The following is a 17,238-nucleotide window of genomic DNA, read 5'->3' on the forward strand; positions in this document are numbered from 1 at the left end:
ATTATTGGGAACAGGAGGTTATACTGAAACCTAGGGAATAAAGGCCAGGAATGCTGCTAAGCATTGTACGATGTGCAGGACTGCTCAAAACAACGAACTAGCCAGCCTAGAACCTCCACAATGCTGAAAAATGTCCACAATTGGAAACCTTCCCCTCAGGTTACAAAAAAGAGAAGAGAAGAGAAAAGAGAAGAGAAGAGAAGGGAGAAGGGAGAAGGGAGAAGGGAGAAGGGAGAAGGGGAGGGGAGGGACAAACCTATATTAGAGATTCCATGGTTTATTTAGAACAAAGAGGATAAAACTGAAGAGGAAGGCCGGTGAATATAGCCTAGCAAAGGAGAATTTCCCAACAAAATTTTCAAAGGAGTACCACTGGTCCCAGGGAAGGCTGGCAAGCACAGGATTGTGCTGAGAGTAGGAAAAGGATTTACTCTGAGGCCTCTGTTTAAGGGCCTTCAGCAATTTAGCTCTAATTTTCCATATAGCCCATGTTCATAGGGTTCAGATCTAACCTCTGCATAGCTGCCTGCCATGTAGTGATATGGGTTATATATATTCAGATAGTTGTGGCATCCTTGATCCACAAGACATGGAGAGAAATCAATCTAACCCTACAAAACAGATGAAAAGATTCCAAGTTAGAAACTAAGGTTTCATAGATAACTATAATTTCCTCTCATACTGAGCAAGTTTATGGAGTTACCCAAATGACTCCTCTATAAATAAACAATATGACAAAGTTTATATCCTTTATTCCTTTTTAGCATCTGCTAGTATAATTTCTCACAAATTTTAAGAAGAAAAATCCAGTAGGGCCATTCGAATCACAAATAGTTATAAAACAAGAATAGAAATCCCAGCTAGAAACCTCAAGGAAATAACACTAATTGGAACAAAACAAAAAATTCAATATAGTTTGTTAAGTGAATTGTTCAACCAATGTACCAATCATTTGAAATATCATCAATGTTCATTTATTTTTATTTTAAATTTCCTAACGGGGGTCCAGTAATGAGAAAGGTTAAATCCTGCAAAATAGGACTGTTTTCATCACACACACACAACAGAGGTAGGCACACACCTGCATCTGATTATTGATTTAATACTTGGGATTTGCCAAATAAAATTTTTATTTAGGCCTTACGACCAACCCAACTGTCAGCAAGAAATGTGCACAGGTTAGCAAACAGTGAGAAAAGAAGATAAGATTTCTGAGGACACACCTCAAGTCTGTGCTCAAGTCATCTCCAGCACACTGCAGAAATAGTATACCCCTGTGCATGTCCACTCGAATTTACAAACCTATCAAGTACCTAGTATGTGCAGGTGCACTACCAGACAATGTTAGAAACATTAAAAAGTCTAAGAATTCAGACTTATAGTCCAAGAGTTTTCAGTCTCCTTCTTTAAATTCATTTAATAAATAATGATTATGGTCTGTACTGGGAATACAACGATGAGTAGATATGGTCTCTGCTAGCCTGAACATTTTAATAGGGGTAACTAACTGGAACACAGAAGAGAAGTGATAAGAGTTATAAGTAGTTGACCTTATATTTTATCATACAACTGGAACATATTTTAGAATGAAAGGGTGCTCCACTAATAATTACACTGGGATAACAAGCGTAACTCAGAATGACCCAGGCAAACTAGCATGTGTGGTCATGCTAGATAAGAGGAATAAAGATAAGCTAGACTGAGGGTTCATTGGAGGGAAGAAATTCCTTCTAACGGAAGGAAGAGAAAAGCCCTCTCACGAAAGGTAGTATTTGAAATAATCTTTCACGAATGGTCAAGGTTTCTCAATTAGAGTTGCTCATATTAATACCTTACATAATGTTATTGAATCTAGAGAATGCCAAGCGCTGAAGTCAATATTTTACACATATTATACCATTTAATTCTCCCAACAATTAAATGAAGTAAGTTTGCTGATTTTACAATGAAGAAACGTAGACAAAAGTACTTTATATAATAACTTTCCTAAGATCATAGAACTGGTAAGTAGAAAAACTCAGATTGTGCATGTAGACACTAGATGAACAAACATGTCACTGAGCAGTTAGAAATTAATTTGGATGTGGCTGAAACTAAACCATGACATGTGGAAATGATATCATAATGCAAACAACGAACTGTCTTCCTGTATTCTAGCCCTCAATTCCTACTGAGATCTCCTACATACTTACTGAGAACAGATGACCTATTCCCAAAGAACAAAGGCTATAGAACTTCCACATTTCATTTTCTTTAGTCATGCCCAAGTTTTCAAAATGACCAGCACCTTCAACACTGTGTTTAATAGAGACAGCCAAAGAAAATATAGTTTTCTTCTATAAATATCACATTCCTTTCAGGATACTAAGGATGCTGCAAAAGACAGGACAAGTGCTTGTGAAAGATGGACTGGCATTTACGTTAAGAGTATGAACTCCAAAGCCACCGGCCTAGATTAGAAGATCCTGGTTTGCCAATTACAAGCTAAGTGTACTCAAGTAAGTTACTCAACCTCTCTGTCTTAGATTCCTCATTGTAAAATGTGGAAAATGATAGAACCTATCACTTGGGATTGTTTTGAGAATTAAATTAATTAATATAGGTAGAAAACTTACTACAGTATATTACAGCTGGTAAGTGCTCCATAAATGTTGGGTATTTGATTGTCGCTGCTGCTGCTGCTGCTGCTACTACTACTACTACTACTACTACTACTACTACTACTACTACTAATTCAACTAATATTGCTGCTACAATTACTTGAGGGTAGACTTAATCATAGGATGGTGGTTACAGTTGAATTGAGACAGATGTTATCAAGATGATTAATTAGAGGTGTCCAGCACTCACCTCCCAAACAAAGGACCGCAACAACCAGTAGATAACCAAAAATCAAACAGAGTATATTTAAGGAAGAATACTGGGATTCAGAAGAAAAGTTATGAAGACCTTCTAAGGTTCAGAAACTTAAAAAGGCATTATAGAAAGGAACGCAAAGCACCTGGTATCAATTGGTTTCAAGTCAAGAGGGACTCCTATTGTGGGAAAAAAGAAAGTGGGAGATTGCCAGCAGCCATATTCCCACCATGGACACCAGCAATTCTAGCTACAGAAGAGCTTCACAGCCCTTAAAGGCCCTGATCCCAGCAGAGGGAGCATTTGGAATCCAAACAACTTCATACTTCCAGAGAGGGAAAACATGCTGAGTCCTTTCTACTCCCCTGGATCCAGGATGCGGAAGCACAATACCATTTGAAGAGCAGAGTTGCCACCAGAATGTATCCATTCCTAGGATCCAATAGTCACTGTATGTCCATATTCCTGGGGTCTTGCTGCCATCCCACCACATATACCCAGAAGGCTGCAGCATCATGACACGAGACGGACATAGAAACGTTACCCCAGGACAGAGGGAGCCAACACACAAAAGCAAATGAAGTCTAAGAAATGACTGAAAATGAATTCAAAATGATGATCTTAAGGAAATTCATCAAGATATAAGAGAACACAGACATTTCAACAAAATCAGAAAGACTGCATGATTTGAATGAGATATTCAACAAAGAGATAGATATCACAAAACAAAATCAGAGAAATCTTGAAACAGAACAATTCAATGAATGAAATAAAACTTTAATTGAGAACTTCAATAATAGGCTAGTTTCAAGCAGAATAATTTTTTAACTTGAAGACAGCTCTTTTGAAGAAACTCAGACAAAAATAAGAAGACATTTTAAAATAATAAATTAAGCCTAAAAGGACATATGGGCCACCGTTAAGTAAATAAATATGTGAAGTTTGGAAGTTATAAGAAGAAAAGATGGGATTAAATGGCATAGAAAACCTACTTAAAAAAAAGAATAGTCATAGGCTGGGCATCGTGGCACATACCTATAATCCCAACACTTTGGGAGGCTGAGACAGAAGAATCACTTGGAGTTTGAGACCAGAGTAGGGAAGATGGTGATGTGCCATATCTACCAAAAAAGAAAAATCTGGGTTATGGGGGCACACACCTGTGGTCATAACTTCGCAGGAGGATCACTTGAGCCCAGGAGGTCGAGGTTGAAGTGAACCATGTTCATGCCACTGCATTCCAGCTTGGGTGATAGAGAGAGACCTTGTCTCAAAAAATAATAATAATAAAATAATAATATCAGTTAAAAACTTCCCAATACTTGGGAGAGATATGGCCACCCAGATTTAGAAAGCTCCCAAATAAATTCAACCCAAAAAGGTCCTTGCCAAGGCACATTATAGTCAAACTTTCAAAAGGCAAAGATAAAGACGGAATGCTAAAAACTGAGAGAAAAACATTAAATCACATATAAGGAAATCCCATCAGACTAACAGCAGATTTTCCAGCAGGCCAGAAAAGAATGGGATGATATATTCAAAGTTCTGAAAGAAAAAACAACTGCCACCAAGGAACCCTATACACAGAAAAAGTAACCATCAGAAATGATGGAGAAACAGTCTTTCTCAGACAGGCAAAAACTGAGGAAATTCATTACCAGTAGACCTGACCTACAAGAAAAGCTTAACAAAGTCCTACATCTGGAAGTGAAGGGCAATATATACTTTTTTTTTTTGAGTCATATACTTTCATGAAAGTCGTACTCATATATAACTCACCAGTAGAGCAGATAAACAAATACAAAGGGAATGGGATAACACATTACTATTACAGAAAACCACCAAACCACAAAAATAAACAGTAAGAGAAGATGAAAGGAACAAAGGGTATAAAAAACAACCAGAAAATGATTAACAAAATAACAGAAGTACTCATCTATCAATATAAACCTCAAATGTAAATGGTTTTGATTTCCCAATTAAAATTAAAATACGTGGACTGTTGAATGGATTTTTGGTAAGACCCAACTATATGAAGCTCATAAGAAACTAATATCACCTGTGAAAACACACACCATCTAAAAGTATAGGTATAGAAAAATGTATGCCACACAAATAGAAATCAAAAGTGAGCAGAAGTTGCTATGTTTATATCAGATGAAATAGATATTAAGTAAAAAAGGAAAGACAAAGAATGTCATTATATACATTATATAATAAGAGAATCAATTCAGCAAATATATACAACAATTGTAAATACACATGCGTCCAACACTAGAGGACCCAAATTCATAAAGCAAATGTTACTAGATCTGAAGAGAGAAAGACACACAGAGAGAGAGAAGAGACTCCAATACAATAATGATAGGGGGCTTGAACAACCCACTCTTAGCATTAGATAGATCATCTAGACACAACATCAACAAAAAAAGATTGGATTTAAACTGGACTTTAAGCCAAATAGATATAAAAGACATTTGCAGAACAATATATCCAATGACAGAGTATACATTCTTCTCATCAGCACATAGAACATTCTCCAGGGTAGTACATATGTTAGGCCACAAATGTCTAAACAAATTTCTAAAAATTAAAATAATATCAAGTTTCTTCTCAGACCACAATGGAATAAAACTAGAAATCAATACCAGGAGAACTTTGAAAACTATATAAAAACATGGAATATAAACATGTTCCTGAATGACCACTGGGTCATTGAAGAAATTAAGATGAAAATCTTAAGAATTCTTGAAACAAAGGAAAACAGAAGCACAATATACCAAAACCTCTGGGGCAAAGTAAAACCAGTATTAAAAGGCAAGTTTATAGCAGTAAAAGCTGACATAAAAAGAATAGAAAGATTTCCAATAAGCAATCTAATGATGTATCTCAAGAAATTTGAAAAGCAAGAGGCAACCAAACCCAAAATTAGTAGAAGGAAAGAAATAATAAAGATCAGAGCAGTACTAAACTGAATGGACACTTAAACAACACAAAAAATCGGCCGGGTGTGGTGGCTCATGCCTGTAATCCCAGCACTTTGGGAGGCCAAGGTGGGGAGATCATGAGGTCAGGAGATGGAGACCATCCTTGCTAACACTGTGAAACCCTGTCTTTACTTAAAAAGAAAAATAAAATTAGCCAGGCGTGGTGGCGGGTGCCTAGAGTCCCAGATACTCAGGAGGCTGAGGCAGGAGAATGGCGTGAACCCAGGAGGCGGAGCTTGCAGCGAGCCAAGATTGCACCACTGCACTCCAGCCTGGGCAACCAAGTGAGACTCTGTCTCAATAAGCAAACAAACAAAAACACAACAAACAAACAAAATACAAAAGATCAAAGAAACAAAAAGCTTGTTTTTTGAAAAGATCAACAAAATCAACAAACCTTTGGCTAGACTAAGGAAAAATGAGAAAAGAGCTAGGTAAATAAAATCAAGAAACTGAAAATGAGAGACATTACAACTAATACTACAGAAATATAAAGAATTATTCAACTAGGCCAGATACAGTGGCTTATGTCTATAATCTCAGCACTTTGGGAGGCTGAGGCAGGTGGATTGCTTGAGCCCAGGAGTTAGAGACCAGCCTGATCAACATGGTGAAACCCCATCTCTACAAAAACTACAAAAATTATCTAGGTATGGTGGCCCACACCAGTAGTTCCAACTACTCGGGAGGCTGAGGTGGGAGCACTGCTTGAGCCTGGGAGGTCGAGGCTGCAGTGAGCCATGATCATGTCAGTTCACTCCACCCTGGGCAACAGAGCGAGACCTTGTCTGAACAACAACAAAAGACGCTATTGCAGCAGCTATATGCCAACAAATTGGAAAACCTAGAGCAAACAGATAAATTTATGGACACAGGTAACCTATCAATTTTAAACCAGAAAGAAATAGGAAAACTGGGCAGACCAGTTAAAAAGTAAAGAGATTGAAACAGTACAAAAAAATCTCCGAGCAAAGAACACCCTGGGAATGGATGCCTTCACTGCTGAATTCTATCAAACTTTTAGGAAATAATTAACTACCAATTCTTCTAAATTATTACAAAAATTGAAGAGGCGGTAATTCTTCCTAACTTATTGTACAAAGCCATTATTACCCTGATAATAAAATCAGACAAAAACATAACAAAGAAAGCAAATTAAAGGCCAATATCCCTGATTAACACAGATGCAAAAATCCTCAACCAAATACTAGCAAACTGAATACAACAGCACAACACAAAGATTATACACCATGATCAAGTAGTATTTACCTTGGAGATGCAAGGATGCTTCAACATACTCAAATCAATAAATGTGAGATATATCACATCATTGTCCAATCAACAGAATGGACAAAAAATCCAATCAACAGAATGTCCAATCAACAGAATGGATGCAACAGAATGCATCTCAATAGATGCAGAGAAAGCATTTGGTAAAATTCAACATCACTTCATGATAACAATCCCCAATGAATTAGATATAGAATCAGTATACTCAGACACAATAAAGACCATACACACAAGCCCATAGCTAACATCATACTGAATCAGGAAAAGCCAAAATTTACTGTCTCTAAGAACTAGAACAAGACAAAGATAACAACTTTTAGCACTGCTAGTCAACACAGTACTCAAAGTTCTAGCCAGAGCAATTAGACAAGGGAAATAAATAAAGGGAATCCACATAGGAAAAGAGGAAGTCAAATTGCTCCTCTTTGCAGATGATATAATCTTATATATTGAAAAACCCAAAAGCTCCACCAAAAATAAATCTCAGAACTAATAAACAAATTCAGTAAAGTTGCAGGATACAAAATCAACACATAAAAATTGGTACATTTCTATACATCAGCAACAAACCAACTGAAAAAGAAATCAGGAATGCAAATGCATTTACAATAGCTACAAAAAACAAACCCTAGGAATAAATTTAACCAAGGAAGTGAGAGATCTCTACAATGAAGACTACAAAATATTGATAAAAAAAACTAAAGAGGACACACAAAAATGTAAAAGTATTCTATGTTCATGAATTGAAAGAATTAATATTGTTAAACCATACTATTCAAAGTGATCTACAGATTCAATGTAATCCCTATTAATGGCATATCAATATCAATATCAATGACATTCTTCACAGAAATAGAAAAAAAAAGCCTAAAACTTGAGGAACCATAAAAGATCCCAAATAGCCATAAAGCTGAACTGAGCAAACACGATAAGGCTGAAGACATCACACTACCTGACTTCAAAATATACTACAAAGCAATGGTAACCAAAACAGCATGATACTGGCATAAAAACAGGTACATAGGCCGATTGAACATAATAGAGAACCCAATAATAAGTGCATGTATTTACAGCTCATATGGCTTGGATTTGTGTTCCTGCACAAATCTTATGTCACATTGTAAACCTCAGTGTTGGAGGCAGAACCTGGTGGGAGGTGACTGAATCATGTGGACACATTTCCCAATTGTGGTTCTCGTGATATCTGGTTGTTTAAAAGTATGTAGCACCTCCTCTTTGCTCTCTTCCTCCTGCTCCTGCCATGCAAATTGTGCCTCCATCTCTTCACCTTCCACTATGACCATAAGTTTCCTGAGGTCTCCGAAACCATGCTTCCTGTACAGCCTGCAGAACTGACAGTCAATTAAACTTCTTTTCTTTATAAATTACCAGTCTCAGGTAGTTCTTTATAGCAATGTGAGAACAGACTAATAAAACAGCCAACTGATTTTTGACAAAAGTGGCAGCAACCTACATTAGAGAAAGGACAACCTCTTCCTTAAATGGTGCTGGGAAAATTGGATATTCATAATGCAGAAAAATGAAATTAGACCCCTATTTCTCACCATATACAAAAATCAACTCAAAGTAGATGAAATACTTAAATGTGAGACCTAAATTAATAAAACTACTAGAAGAAAACACAGGGAAAATGCTTTAGGATATTGATATGGGCAGAGATTTTGGGCTACGACTTCAAAAGTACAGTCAACAAAAGTAAAAATAGATAAGTGGAATTATATTAAACTAAAGTGCTTCTGCACAGTGAAAGAAACAATCAACAGAGTAAAGAGTCAACCTACGAAATGGGACAATATTTTTTCAAGCTATCATATGGCAAGTGATTAATATCCAGAATATACAAGGAACTCAAATAACTTAGCAGCACAAAAGCAAATAACCCAAAATAAAAAATTGGCAAATAATCTGAACACTCACTTTTTAAAAGAAGGCAACAATATGGACAACAGGGATATTTTTTAAATGCTCAACATCATTAATCATCAAGGAAATGAAAATCAAAAGTACAGTGAGATATTATCTCACCCCAGTTAAAATGGCTTACATTGAAAAGAGAGGCAATAACAGATGCCAGTGAGGATGGAGAGAAAACAGAACTCATACAATGTTGGTGGAATATAAATTAGTACAGCCCTTATCAAAAACAGTATGGGTGTTTCTTAAACTAAAAATAGAACCACTGTGTGATCCAGCAATCTCACTACTGTGTTTATTTAAAGGAATAAAAATCTGTATATTGAAGAGATATTTGCACCCCCATATTTACTGCAGCATTATTCACAATAGCCAACATATAGAATCAACCTAAGTGTCCATCAATAGAAGAATGGATTCAAAATGTGTCATGTATGCACAATGGAATACTACTAAGTAACAAAAAGAACAAAATTCCACCATTAGTGGCAACATCGATGAGCTTTGAAGACATTATGTTACATAAAATAAGTCATGCACAGAAAGATGAATACCACATATTCTCACTCATACTTCGGACTTTAAAAATTAGAGCTCACAAAAGTATAGTGTAGACTTGTGGTTATGAGAAGCTGGAAAACATAGTAGAGAGAGGAGGATAGAGAGAGTTTGATTAGGAGATAGAAAATTATAGCTAAAGAATAGGTTGTAGTGCTCTGTAACACTGTGGGGTAACTATGGTTACTCCTAGGGTAACTTATTGCACATTTTTAAATACTGGAAAATAGAATTTTGAATGTTCTAACACAAAGAAATGATAAATATTTGAGGCCATGGATATGCTAATTACCCTGATTTGATCATTACTCATTGTATTCATGTATTTAAATGTCATTCTGTACCCTATAAATATGTACACTTACTACATGTCAGTTTTAAAAAAATTTAAAAATTGATTGAGAAATCTTTCTCTTTCCTTTATAGCTAATAGTCTAGGCAGAATGGTTGTGAACAGATAGGCATTTGAAGCTAATTAAATTAGAATGCCTCTTTGCAGGTCCAAAGAAAGATTTGCTTAGAGTCAATTATAGTCCCCAGGAAATAAGACTAGAGATTAGAAAGGTGAAAAATGCACATTTAGGATTGATGTATAACCTAAGTTTGACTACAGTATATTTGGAATATCCAACTTATCAGGACAAAAAATGATGATTGTCACAGCAAGCTATTTCTTCATTAATTATAATGATCATAACAATACTTATTTTTTTAACTAATATTCAAACACTAATTAAACAGTCATTATCACATAGTTCCTTTCTTCTTCCATTTCCTACCTGTGGGAAAACTCAGGAGGGCTCTAATAAATCCAGCCCTGTAACAGTGACTCATACATCAGTAGCCACGATCAACTGACACCTTAGGAAACCAATCAGGACCCAAACAACTACCTGACAGACATTTCTACTGTGGCTACAAATGCCCCATGTTTGGGGTCTGCTGGCTTGTGGCTTTATTTTACTCAAAGTAACCTTTTATGTATCTTACATAATTGTAACAATGACTGGACTAGGACTTGACAAGCAGATTTTATCTTTTGGTAACATTTTATAGATGAAGAAATTAGGATTTGGAGCATGTAAGGCACTTTTCCTATAAGCACATAAATATCAATAATAAGTTGTACTTCTGAAACTCAAACTACCATCTCCTCATTCCATCTCCTACTGTCTTTCTAAAAGTCCACTTTACCATATCATCCAAAAGAATTGCTACAATTCTGGGCACAGTGTAGGTAATTTTTTACTTAAAAAAAATTACAGATTCACAGAAAGTTGCAAAAGAAGAAAGAAGACTCCTATGTACACTTCACCCAGCTTTCCCCAATGTACCTTTCACTCAGCTTCCCACAATGTACCTTTCCCCTAGCTTTCTGCAATGTACCCGTCACCCATCTTTCCCCAATGTACTAACTTGTTCTCACACTGCTAATAAAGACATACCTGAGACTGCATAATTGATAAAGTAAAGTAGTTTTATTGCCTCACAGTTAAACATGGCTCGGGAGGCCTCAGAAAACTTATAGTCATGGAGAAGGGGAAGCAAACATGTCCTTCTTTACATGGTAGTCATAAGAAGTACAGGGTGAAGGAGAGGGAAATAGCCCCTTATGAAACCATCAGATCTTGTGGGAACTCACTCACTATTGCAAGAGCAGCATGGAGGTACCTACCCTCGTGACTAAATTACCTCCCACTGGGTCCCTCCTACAACATATAGGGATTATGGGAACTATAATCAAGGTGAGATTTGGGTGGGTAAACAGCCAAACCATATCATTCTGTCTGACCTCTCCCAAATCTCATGCCTTCTCATTACAAAATACCATCATGCCTTTCCAACAGTCCCCCAAACTCGTAACTCATTCTAGCATTAATCCAAAACCCAAAGTCCAAGGTGTCATCTGAGACAAGGCAAGTGCCTTCTGCCTATAAGCCTGCAAAATCAAAAGCAAGTTATTTACTTCTTAGACACAATGGGGGTACAGACATTGGGCAAATGCACCAGCTCCAAATTGGAGAAATTGGCCAAAACAAAGGGGCCACAGGCCCCATGCAAGTCCAAAATCCAATAAGGCAGTCATTAAAACCTTTAAGTTCCAATATGATCTGCCTTGACTCCATGTCTCACATCCAGGGCATGCTGATGCAAGAGGTGGGCTGCCATGGTATTGAGCAGCTCCGGCCCTGTGACTTTGCAAGGTACAGTCCCCACTCCCAGCTGCTTTCATGGCTGGCTTTTGGTGTCTGCAACTTTTCCAGGCACACAGTGCAAGCTGTCAGTGGATCTACCATTCTGGGATCTGAAGGATGGTGGCCCACTTCTCACAGCTCCACTAAGCAGTGCCCCAGTGGGGACTCTGTGTGGGGACTCCAACCCCACATTTCCCTTCTGCACTTCCCTTGCAGAGATTCTCCCTGAGGGCTCTGCCAGGGACAACTTCAGACTTCTGCCTGGACAACGAAGCATTTCCATTCATCCTCTGAAATCTAGACAGAGGTTCCCAAACCTCAATTCTTGACTTCTGTGCACCCGCAGGCTCAACACTACATGGAAGCTGTCAAGGTTTGGGGCTTACACCCTCAGAAGCAATGGGTCAAGCTGTACCCTGGCCTCTTTTAGCCATAGCTGGAGCATCAGGAACAAAGTCCTGAGGCTATACGCAGAAGGGGGGCCCTGGACCTGGACCAGGAAACCATTTTTCCCTCCTAGGCCTCTGGGCCTGTGATAGGAGGGGCTGCAGTGAAAGTCTCTGACATGCCCTGGAACATTTTTCCCATTGTCTTGGTGATTAACATTTGTCCCCTTATTACTCATGCAAATTTCTGCAGTGGGCTTGAATTTCTCCTCAGAAAATCGATTTTCTTTTCTGTTACATTGCCAGGCTGCAAATTTTCCAAACTTTCATGCTCTGCTTTCTCTTGAATGCTTTGCCACTTAGAACTTCTTTCCATGAGACACCCTAAATCATCTCTCTCAAGTTCAAAGTTCCAAAGATCTCTAGGGCAGAGGCAAAATGCTGCTAGTCTCTTTGCTGAAGCATAACAAGAATCACCTTTACTCTAGTTGCCAACCAGTTCCTCATTTCCATCTGAGACCACCTCAACCTGGACTTCATTTTCTATATCACTATCAGCATTTTGGTCAAAGTCATTCAAAAAGTCTCTAAGAAGTTCCAAACTTTCCACATCTTCCTGTCTTCTGAGACCTCTAAGTCTCTAGGAAGTTCCAAACTTTCCCACATTTTCCAATCCTCTTCTGAGCCCTCCAAACTATTTCAATCTCTGCCTGTTACCCAGTTCCAAAGTCACTTCCACATTTTGGGGTATCCTTATACCAGCACCTCACTCTCTACACCAATTTACTGTATTAGTTCAGTCTCACACTGTTAATAAAGAACTAGCTGGGACTAGGTAATTTATAAAGGAAAGAGGTTTAATTTACTCACAGTTCAGCATGGCTGAGAAGGCCTCAGGAAACTTATAGTCATGGCAGAAGAAGAAGCAAACATGCCCTTCTTCACATGGTGGCCGCAAGGAGAAGTGAGAGAAAAGGGTGGGGAAATAGCCCCTTATAAAACTATCAGATCTCATGAGAACTCACTCACTATCATGAGAACAGCATGGAGATAACCACCCTTATGATTCAATTACCTCGCACTGGGTCCCTCCCACAACACGTGGGGATTATGGGAATGACAATTCAAGATGAGATTTGGGTGGGGACACAGCCAAATCATATCAGTATCCTATATACCTATAGTACAATATCAAAATCAGAACATTGACATTAGTATGTTTCTGTTAACTAGTCTACAAATATAATTTAGTTTATACCATTTTAATCTATATTCATGTATGCATGTATTATGTATGTGTGTAGTTCTTTGCAATATTGTCTCATGTAAAATTCACAAAACCTCCATCACAGTCTCTTGGTATTTGCACCCACTTGACATTTTTCATCCACCCACCCTAATACTGTCAACCACTAATCTGTTCTCCATATCTACAGTTTGTCATTTAAAGAATGCACAAGTATTTTGTGAACATACGTTTTTACATTTCTAGGATAAATATCCAAAAGTGTGAATGCAGGATCATCTGGTAAGAACACGTTTAGTTTCCAAGAAAACTGCCAAATGATTTTCTAGAATGGCTGTAATTTTACATTCTCATCAATAATGTCTAAGTGATCGTATCTCCATATCCTGACACCTGATGTCACTATTTTTTGTTTTAGCTATTCTGATGGGTGTATAGCGATACTGCATTATGTTTTTAACTTACATTTTGCTAACTGTCAATGGTGTTGAGTATATTTTCACTTGCCATCTGTATCTACACTTTAATAAAACATTTGTTCATGTCTTTTGCCCATTTTATAACTGGATTGATTTTTTACTGTTAAATTTTGAGAATTTTTCATATTTTCTACATAAAGGTTGAGCACCTTAAATCTGGAAATCGAAAATCTGAATTGCTCCAAAATTCAAAACATTTTGAGTACTGACATGATGGTCAAAGTTTCGGATTTCAAATTTTCAGATTTAGGATGTTCAACTGAGAAGTATAACGCAAATATTCCAAATTCTGAAAAAGTCTGAAATCTGAAACCGTTCTGGTCCAAGAATTTCAGATAAAAGATACTCAACTTGTATAAAGCCTTTATTGGATATGGGATTTGCCAGTATTTTCTCATAGCCTGCAATCTGTATTTTCATTCTATCACAGTCTTTTACAATGCAAAAGGTTTTAATTTTCATGGCATTGAATCAATCATTTTTATTTTATATATAGTGCTTTTAATGTAATGTCCAAGAACTCTTTTCTAACCTCAGGCTCCAAAGATCTTCTCCTAATTTTTCCAATAGTTTTATATTTTTACATTTTTACATTTAAACCCATGATACATTTGAGTTAATTTTTGAGAAGGTATAAGGTTTAGGTTGGGGTTAATTTTAATATAAAATTTTTTTTTTTTTTTTGCCTATGCACATACAATGACTCCAGTGCCATGTGTTCAAAAAGATACTTTTTCTCCATTGAATTGTTATAATACTTTTATCAAAATCAATTTGTTATATTTGTATTTGTCTATTTCTGGGGTCTCTATTCTGTTCTATTGATCTTTGTGTCTATTCCCTGTCAATACTACACTGTCTTGAATACAGTACCTATAAAGAAATCCTTAATATTCAATTCAAAATTATTCAATTCAAATTTCAATTCAAAATTCAATCCAATTGATTCAATTGATTATAGTATCTATAAAGAAATCCTTAATATTCAATTCAAAATTATTCAATCCAAAATTATTTTAGTTATTCTAGTTCTTTTGCATTTCTACCTGAATTTTAGATTAAGCTTGTTGGAATTTTGATAGGAATTATGTTAAACTTTAGAGATCAACTTATGGAAAATTGACATCTTTACTATATTGAGTCATCTAATCCATGGATACAGTATGTGTCTCCATTAACTTATATAATATTTTATTCCTTCCATTAGTGCTTTTTTAAATGTTAAGAATACAGATCCTATAAATGTTCTATTAGACTTTTAACTAGGTATTTCATTTTCTTAGACATTTCATTTTACTTCAGAGCAATTATATATGATAGTAGGTGCTTAATTTTTGTTTCTGCACATCAGTTACTAGTATAAAGGAATAAAATTAATTTTCTGTATTGATCTCATAACTTGAGACTTTGATGAACTGATTTATTCAACATTTTTATAATTTCTTGACATTTTCTACATAGAAAAATTATGTCATCTGTAAATAGATACAGCTTGATTTGTTCTTTTCCAATCTGCATGCTTATTTCTTTTTGTTGCCTTATTGTCTTGGCTAAAACTTCCAGTGCTATGTTGCCCAAGATTGGTAAGTGCAAACATCACTGCTTTGTTGCCAATTTTAGGAGGAAAGCATTCAGTCTTTCACCACGAAGAATAATGTTAGCCCCACCTTATACCACCTTGTCAATGCTGGGTGGAGGTAGAGCTCCAGTTCCCTGATAGGCTGCACTAACAATGGATTTGAAAGAAAGAGAGGGCCAAATAGCCCTGCCTTGCACGCCTCATTGAGTCTCCATGTTGCTGGGTGGAAGTGGTGGCTTAGCTCCCTGCTGAACCCCAGTGACTTTACTTCAGTAGAGGAATCTCAGCACCAACTGCTTCTACTAAGCAGTTTTTTTATTGCCACAGGATTAGAGTAGGGTTATGTCCAGGGAATTTTTAGTTGTAAGAGGAAGAACCTACAAGGACTGGGACTGCTCTATCTTGGCTGGAACCAAAAGACTCCAGTGTATTTAATTTTTCAGAAATTAGTCACTTTTCTCCTTTTCTTCTTCTCTAAACAGCAATAATAATTTGAATTTTTCATAAGTAACATTTATTAGGCTCATACTATATGAGCCAGATACTGTTGAAGTGCATTATATCATCCATATCAATTAAGTATTAGTGTCATTCCTATTTTCTACATGAATAAATGGGGACAGAGAGGTTGTATGTGGCCTAATATTTATTATATGAATATGATGGTAGATTCAAACCAGGGTAGTCACGATCAAACTATGTCAGAAGAAGCAAAACCATGGCTCATGCCTGTAATCCCAGCACTTTGGGAGGCCAATGTGGGTGGATAACTTGAGGTCAGGAGTTCGAGACCAGCCTGGCCAACATGGTGAAACCCCATCTCTACTAAAAATACAAAAATTAGCCAGGCATGGTGGCACATTCCTGTAATCTCAGCTATTCAGGAGGCTGAGGCAGGAGAATAGTTTGAATTCAGGAGGCAGAGGTTGTAGTGAGCTGGGATCACGCCACTATACTCCAGCCTAAGCAACAGAGAGAGACTCCATCTCAAAAAAAAAAAAAAAAAAAAAAAAAAAAAAGAAAGAAAAGAAAAAGCAGCAGAACCATACAGTTATTATTCATTCTTGACACCTCCTTCTCCCTTGATCTCTTGTAATCAATCCATCACCAAGTCTTGCTAATTTTTCTTCCCAAGTATCTCTCAAACTCATTCCCACATTTCCATTTCCATTGCCACTCCCCTTATCTCCAAGTTATCAACATCTCTCACTTAGGCTACTGCTATAGCTTCCCAGTGCATCTCCTTACATTCCCAATTGCCTACCTGCAATTTATTTTTCACACTACACGTAGAGCAATCTTTCAGGAATTTGAGTCTTATCATTTTGCCACACCTGGCCAAAGCTCTTCAGATACTTCCCACTGGTCTTAAAATGCAGAAAAACACTATTAACATTACTCCCAACCCAGTATAGTCTTGCCTTCACCTACCTGCCCAACTTGATTTTGCTCCATTCCCCTTCTTGTCTACTAAGCTGCAAGCACAATGGCTTTGTCTCCTGCCTCAAAAGTTCCGTATTACCTCTCATCATAAGCATTTTCATATGCTCTTCCCTCTTCATCCTACGTAACATTCGCTTATCCTTGAGATCTGAAGTATGTCTTCACCTTCTCAAAGAACTTTTAATTTCCTTGAGTGAAGCAATTTCCCCTGTAACATTCTTATATAATATCCAATATATTTCCTTCATAGGAATAATCACATTTATAATTTACCTTTATTAGTG

The 17,238-nt window shown here is 36.9% G+C and overlaps 1 protein-coding gene across 1 annotated transcript in view; it reads right to left on the reverse strand.

The window, feature by feature from the left end:
• Positions 1-17,238, reverse strand: part of NELL1 (neural EGFL like 1) — a 956,032-nt gene that overhangs the window by 364,938 nt on the left and 573,856 nt on the right. The window lies entirely within an intron of this gene.

The sequence above is a fragment of the Piliocolobus tephrosceles genome, chromosome 13, assembly GCF_002776525.5.
Source record: "Piliocolobus tephrosceles isolate RC106 chromosome 13, ASM277652v3, whole genome shotgun sequence".
NCBI lineage: Eukaryota > Metazoa > Chordata > Mammalia > Primates > Cercopithecidae > Piliocolobus > Piliocolobus tephrosceles.